Source organism: Schistocerca piceifrons, unplaced genomic scaffold (genome assembly GCF_021461385.2).
Source record: "Schistocerca piceifrons isolate TAMUIC-IGC-003096 unplaced genomic scaffold, iqSchPice1.1 HiC_scaffold_577, whole genome shotgun sequence".
NCBI classification, from domain to species: Eukaryota; Metazoa; Arthropoda; class Insecta; order Orthoptera; family Acrididae; genus Schistocerca; species Schistocerca piceifrons.
In genome coordinates this window covers 22501-30000 of record NW_025728818.1, presented here as the reverse complement: position 1 = coordinate 30000, position 7500 = coordinate 22501, and the positions used below count along the sequence as shown (strand labels likewise).

Genomic DNA, 7500 nt, shown 5'->3' with positions numbered 1-7500 from the left:
AACGGCGGACGTTTCCCGCACTCGTAAAGTGCAATCCACCCCTATAACTTGCGTTTCATGAAGAGTTATTTCCAATATGCGACATTCCCGCTGTCCCTATACATGAGCCGCGACCTGTACCACTTACGAGCGAGAGACGCGATCGCGTTGCTCACTGTACGGCGTCCGATACCGAGCCATCAGCATGTCGGTCCCCATGCGCGTTGCACTCGCACTCGCACTCGCAAAAACGTGGGGCAAATATATTACGCGGAAGAGTTATAACAGACCGAGCCCCACTGCATGGGGGGAGTCTTTGTCACTAATGTACACAGATAGAACATTGTGGACTGGAACCAGATTACCCGTACACACGGCGCTGATTAGTAATCAATGCAGAGCCATCAAACTACAGAAAATATATACAACTGTCCGTATACATGCTGAAAGAGTCTGCCCACAATGGGAACCACACGTCAGCCAGACACTCTGATCACGCACCACTCTCTGCTTCTAACAGGCGCACATACAATATGTAAGCACCAGCATGGAACAACATCCAGTGCATCCTCTCCGCCACATTACACAATCCACACTATCACAACCAGACCAGGAGGTCCATGCGGAAAATAGAATATCCCACCCTTTCGACATCCACCATTGCGCAGATAAGGCACCAACACCCACACATGTCCTATACAACGGTGCACCCAACATCACAATAGTACCTCCTGTCACAGCGCACAAACAATGACATGAGTCAAAGACACAGGTCTGACACAAGCATAGAATTGGAGCGCCGCCTCTAATAAGCCAAAGGTGCATCCTGACGTGACAAATCTCATCATGTCACAAGCATTCACTTACTATAATCACTATCAACGAACCTGCCGCCCCGCCCCCCCCCCCCCCCCCACACCTTTCCTTACAACAACGTGTAACCTAACCTAACCCATGTTGTACCTTAACCTAACCCATGTTGTACCTTAACCTAACCCATGTTGTGCCTTAACCTAACCCATGTTGTGCCTTAACCTAACCCATGTTGTCCCCTAACCTAACCCAAGTTGTCCCCTAACCTAACCCATGTTGTCCCTTAACCTAACCCATGTTGTGCCTTAACCTAACCCATGTTGTGCCTTAACCTAACCCATGTTGTCCCCTAACCTAACCCATGTTGTCCCCTAACCTAACCCATGTTGTGCCTTAACCTAACCCATGTTGTCCCCTAACCTAACCCATGTTGTGCCTTAACCTAACCCATGTTGTCCCCTAACCTAACCCATGTTGTCCCCTAACCTAACCCATGTTGTCCCCTAACCTAACCCATGTTGTGCCTTAACCTAACCCATGTTGTGCCTTAACCTAACCCATGTTGTCCCCTAACCTAACCCAAGTTGTCCCCTAACCTAACCCATGTTGTCCCCTAACCTAACCCATGTTGTGCCTTAACCTAACCCATGTTGTGCCTTAACCTAACCCATGTTGTGCCTTAACCTAACCCATGTTGTCCCCTAACCTAACCCATGTTGTCCCCTAACCTAACCCATGTTGTGCCTTAACCTAACCCATGTTGTCCCCTAACCTAACCCATGTTGTGCCTTAACCTAACCCATGTTGTCCCCTAACCTAACCCATGTTGTCCCCTAACCTAACCCATGTTGTCCCCTAACCTAACCCATGTTGTGCCTTAACCTAACCCATGTTGTGCCTTAACCTAACCCATGTTGTCCCCTAACCTAACCCATGTTGTCCCCTAACCTAACCCATGTTGTCCCCTAACCTAACCCATGTTGTCCCCTAACCTAACCCATGTTGTCCCCTAACCTAACCCATGTTGTCCCCTAACCTAACCCATGTTGTCCCCTAACCTAACCCATGTTGTCCCCTAACCTAACCCATGTTGTCCCCTAACCTAACCCATGTTGTCCCCTAACCTAACCCATGTTGTGCCCTAACCTAACCCATGTTGTGCCCTAACCTAACCCATGTTGTGCCCTAACCTAACCCATGTTGTGCCTTAACCTAACCCATGTTGTCCCCTAACCTAACCCATGTTGTCCCCTAACCTAACCCATGTTGTCCCCTAACCTAACCCATGTTGTCCCCTAACCTAACCCATGTTGTCCCCTAACCTAACCCATGTTGTGCCTTAACCTAACCCATGTTGTCCCCTAACCTAACCCATGTTGTCCCCTAACCTAACCCATGTTGTCCCCTAACCTAACCCATGTTGTCCCCTAACCTAACCCATGTTGTCCCCTAACCTAACCCATGTTGTCCCCTAACCTAACCCATGTTGTCCCCTAACCTAACCCATGTTGTCCCCTAACCTAACCCATGTTGTGCCCTAACCTAACCCATGTTGTCCCCTAACCTAACCCATGTTGTGCCTTAACCTAACCCATGTTGTGCCTTAACCTAACCCATGTTGTCCCCTAACCTAACCCATGTTGTCCCCTAACCTAACCCATGTTGTGCCTTAACCTAACCCATGTTGTGCCGTAACCTAACCCATGTTGTGCCTTAACCTAACCCATGTTGTGCCTTAACCTAACCCATGTTGTGCCTTAACCTAACCCATGTTGTGCCTTAACCTAACCCATGTTGTGCCTTAACCTAACCCACGTTGTCCCCTAACGTAACCCACGTTGTCCCCTAACGTAACCCACGTTGTCCCCTAACGTAACCCACGTTGTCCCCTAACGTAACCCACGTTGTCCCCTAACGTAACCCACGTTGTCCCCTAACGTAACCCACGTTGTCCCCTAACGTAACCCACGTTGTCGCCTATCGTAACCCACGTTGTCGCCTAAACCTGCTCTGTAATTGTTATACGACTCGTTCAATTAGTGTAGTGTTGCCCACCCGCAACCCTCGCAATATAGTTCGCTACTCGCACTGCCCGCTCCCCTGTGTATCGCTTCATGTTAAACACCTTGCAAGTCTTGCTGACTTTCCACATGCTCCTGCTGTACACTGTAATGTGGATGGCAGCAGGGCGTACATGCCGCCCCCCCCCCCCCCCACCTCTCCCCACGTCCCCACCTTGCCCCCTGCCTTCGCAAGGTGGTTGGTGACAAGTTTGCATGTTCAATGCCCTTCGCATGCGACGTACGCAGGCTACGTTGTGGTGCGGCCTGTGTCAACTGTCCGCTGATGTCGTACGCGTGAACCACAATCTGTACTGCACATTCGTCCTTATGTACTGAATGATACATCGTGGCACATGTGTGACCGTACAACGACTGCGCCCAAAAACGGCGGACCATACAGTGCAAATATTGTGCACGCAGCTACGTGTCGTCTCCCTATGAGAGCTGGATTGCAGTGTGGTACGCCATAGAGACGTGTGGGAGGAACGGACGCCGTGGATGGCGATCAGCATGAGCTGTCTGTTGATGTATTCGGACCTAGTCGTCTCTCCTCACACACCGTGATGGCATGGTGCAGCGCGTTCCATATCTGCGACATGCTACAGAAGCCGGTTGACAGTCGTTCGAGCAATGGACATCGCATACGTACGGGGGCCACCTTCCACGTATTGTCTAGGCGTGCACATTTTGTTGCGTGTATGTGGGCAGACGTAGTGTGGCGTGACACCTGACACAGGCATGCAATAATGGTTGAAGTTGCAAATGGCGATGGACGCCTACGTTTTCTGGTGAAGTTACGCAAATGAAGAAATGGTAACCCGTTGTGGTGCGGTTGTTCTCGCTAGGGGTGAATCGGTGATGGCGACGATAGGTTGAGGTACTAACCGGTTGTTCCAGCGATACCCACCATGCCGACGAAACTGAACGGCATCTGGGTGTGAAGCGATACGCGGCGGTGGCTGGGTGGGACCGTCCCCGGCCGGTGAGGGGGCGCCTCCCGGCGTGCTGGCCGCGCGGTGCGTGGGCGCACGCGCTACAGCCGGCTGGTGGGGGCGGCCAGTGGCAGGCGCGCCGGCCGACGGACGCGGCAGGCGTCGCAGCTGCGCGCCGGCGCACCCTGCGCGCGGCGCCGTGCGGCCAAAGTAGGTCCTCGCGGGCCCGGTGCGAAGCGCGGTGGACATCTGCAGTGTGCTGGTCCGATTGAGGACTGTGTGCGTTGAGGATGCGCCGCCGCCCGGCGCTCGGCGCCGCGACGCCGTCTGCTGCTCGGTCGCCCCAGCGGTTCTCGCTGGTGGTTTGTATCGCAGCTGTGCGGATGTGTTGGCGTGTGCGCTGTGCTGGGAGAGTTCGCTTCGGCACCCAAGTGGGGCTTTTGTCCTTCTGTGGCGCTGGCGTTGGAGCTGCCGGTCACCGTAGGTGGCGCGTGTTGTCTCCCGCCGGCAATGCCACGACAGCACGCTCCCGGGCCTCTGTCGGCAGCGGCAAGCTCAGTTGGGAGCACGGGTGGTCGCACCGAAAGCGTCTACTCGCCTAACTCCGGGCGATTGCGCCTCTCTCGAACCCGACCAAGTACTTGGGACGGCGCTGCGCGCCGCCGGGACCTGAGAGGGTTTCGAGGTGTATTGTGCAGGGGAGCTCAGCCTCCTCCTGTTTGCAGAATGATTGAGCGGACGCTTGCGTGTTCGCGCGGGCCCCCGGGACACACTCCCGGGCGGCCGGCTGCTCAGCTCTAGTTGACGCAGCTCCCTGGTTGATCCTGCCAGTAGTCATATGCTTGTCTCAAAGATTAAGCCATGCATGTCTCAGTACAAGCCGCATTAAGGTGAAACCGCGAATGGCTCATTAAATCAGTTATGGTTCCTTAGATCGTACCCACGTTACTTGGATAACTGTGGTAATTCTAGAGCTAATACATGCAAACAGAGTCCCGACCAGAGATGGAAGGGACGCTTTTATTAGATCAAAACCAATCGGTCGGCTCGTCCGGTCCGTTTGCCTTGGTGACTCTGAATAACTTTGGGCTGATCGCACGGTCCTCGTACCGGCGACGCATCTTTCAAATGTCTGCCTTATCAACTGTCGATGGTAGGTTCTGCGCCTACCATGGTTGTAACGGGTAACGGGGAATCAGGGTTCGATTCCGGAGAGGGAGCCTGAGAAACGGCTTCCACATCCAAGGAAGGCAGCAGGCGCGCAAATTACCCACTCCCGGCACGGGGAGGTAGTGACGAAAAATAACGATACGGGACTCATCCGAGGCCCCGTAATCGGAATGAGTACACTTTAAATCCTTTAACGAGTATCTATTGGAGGGCAAGTCTGGTGCCAGCAGCCGCGGTAATTCCAGCTCCAATAGCGTATATTAAAGTTGTTGCGGTTAAAAAGCTCGTAGTTGGATTTGTGTCCCACGCTGTTGGTTCACCGCCCGTCGGTGTTTAACTGGCATGTATCGTGGGACGTCCTGCCGGTGGGGCGAGCCGAAGGCGTGCGACCGCCCCGTGCGTGCTCGTGCGTCCCGAGGCGGACCCCGTTGAAATCCTACCAGGGTGCTCTTTATTGAGTGTCTCGGTGGGCCGGCACGTTTACTTTGAACAAATTAGAGTGCTTAAAGCAGGCAAGCCCGCCTGAATACTGTGTGCATGGAATAATGGAATAGGACCTCGGTTCTATTTTGTTGGTTTTCGGAACCCGAGGTAATGATTAATAGGGACAGGCGGGGGCATTCGTATTGCGACGTTAGAGGTGAAATTCTTGGATCGTCGCAAGACGAACAGAAGCGAAAGCATTTGCCAAGTATGTTTTCATTAATCAAGAACGAAAGTTAGAGGTTCGAAGGCGATCAGATACCGCCCTAGTTCTAACCATAAACGATGCCAGCCAGCGATCCGCCGCAGTTCCTCCGATGACTCGGCGGGCAGCCTCCGGGAAACCAAAGCTTTTGGGTTCCGGGGGAAGTATGGTTGCAAAGCTGAAACTTAAAGGAATTGACGGAAGGGCACCACCAGGAGTGGAGCCTGCGGCTTAATTTGACTCAACACGGGAAACCTCACCAGGCCCGGACACCGGAAGGATTGACAGATTGATAGCTCTTTCTTGATTCGGTGGGTGGTGGTGCATGGCCGTTCTTAGTTGGTGGAGCGATTTGTCTGGTTAATTCCGATAACGAACGAGACTCTAGCCTGCTAACTAGTCGCGTGACATCCTTCGTGCTGTCAGCGATTACTTTTCTTCTTAGAGGGACAGGCGGCTTCTAGCCGCACGAGATTGAGCAATAACAGGTCTGTGATGCCCTTAGATGTTCTGGGCCGCACGCGCGCTACACTGAAGGAATCAGCGTGTCTTCCTAGGCCGAAAGGTCGGGGTAACCCGCTGAACCTCCTTCGTGCTAGGGATTGGGGCTTGCAATTGTTCCCCATGAACGAGGAATTCCCAGTAAGCGCGAGTCATAAGCTCGCGTTGATTACGTCCCTGCCCTTTGTACACACCGCCCGTCGCTACTACCGATTGAATGATTTAGTGAGGTCTTCGGACTGGTACGCGGCATTGACTCTGTCGTTGCCGATGCTACCGGAAAGATGACCAAACTTGATCATTTAGAGGAAGTAAAAGTCGTAACAAGGTTTCCGTAGGTGAACCTGCGGAAGGATCATTACCGACTAGACTGCATGTCTTTCGATGTGCGTGTCGTGTCGCGCAACACGCTACCTGTACGGCTCGCAGTAGCCGTGCGCCGCGTGCGGAACCACGCGTGCCTCTCAAAACTAGCGGCAATGTTGTGTGGTACGAGCGCTGAAGCGCTGGAGCGGCTGGCCTGCGGCACCTGGCGCCTGGCGCCGGTTTTGAATGACTTTCGCCCGAGTGCCTGTCCGCTCCGGTGTGGAGCCGTACGACGCCCGTCGGCCGTGAGGCCGTTGGACACAGAACGCTGGAACAGGGGCCGCCACACGCCTCACTCCCGCCTATGCGACCGTCTCGAAAGAGACGGCGGAAACTTGAGAAAAGATCACCCAGGACGGTGGATCACTCGGCTCGTGGGTCGATGAAGAACGCAGCAAATTGCGCGTCGACATGTGAACTGCAGGACACATGAACATCGACGTTTCGAACGCACATTGCGGTCCATGGATTCCGTTCCCGGGCCACGTCTGGCTGAGGGTCGGCTACGTATACTGAAGCGCGCGGCGTTTGCCCCGCTTCGCAGACCTGGGAGTGTCGCGGCCGCCTGTGGGGCCGGCCGCGTCTCCTCAAACGTGCGATGCGCGCCCGTCGCCTGGCGGTTCGCATACCGGTACTTTCTCGGTAGCGTGCACAGCCGGCTGGCGGTGTGGCGTGCGACACCTCGTACAACGACCTCAGAGCAGGCGAGACTACCCGCTGAATTTAAGCATATTACTAAGCGGAGGAAAAGAAACTAACAAGGATTCCCCCAGTAGCGGCGAGCGAACAGGGAAGAGTCCAGCACCGAACCCCGCAGGCTGCCGCCTGTCGTGGCATGTGGTGTTTGGGAGGGTCCACTACCCCGACGCCTCGCGCCGAGCCCAAGTCCAACTTGAATGAGGCCACGGCCCGTAGAGGGTGCCAGGCCCGTAGCGGCCGGTGCGAGCGTCGGCGGGACCTCTCCTTCGAGTCGGGTTGCTTGAGAGTG

The 7500-nt window shown here is 54.6% G+C and overlaps 2 non-coding genes and 1 pseudogene across 2 annotated transcripts; all 3 read left to right on the top strand.

The window, feature by feature from the left end:
* The first annotated feature begins 4598 nt into the window (after positions 1 to 4598).
* LOC124761250 lies at positions 4599 to 6507 on the top strand. The gene has a single exon (XR_007012402.1). It is a non-coding gene; the product is annotated as a small subunit ribosomal RNA (ribosomal RNA).
* Positions 6508 to 6859: 352 nt separating this feature from the next.
* Positions 6860 to 7014, top strand: LOC124761257. Its single transcript, XR_007012404.1, has one exon. It is a non-coding gene; the product is annotated as a 5.8S ribosomal RNA (ribosomal RNA).
* A 188-nt stretch (positions 7015 to 7202) lies between these two features.
* Positions 7203 to 7500, top strand: part of LOC124761254 — a 4222-nt pseudogene continuing 3924 nt past the window's right edge.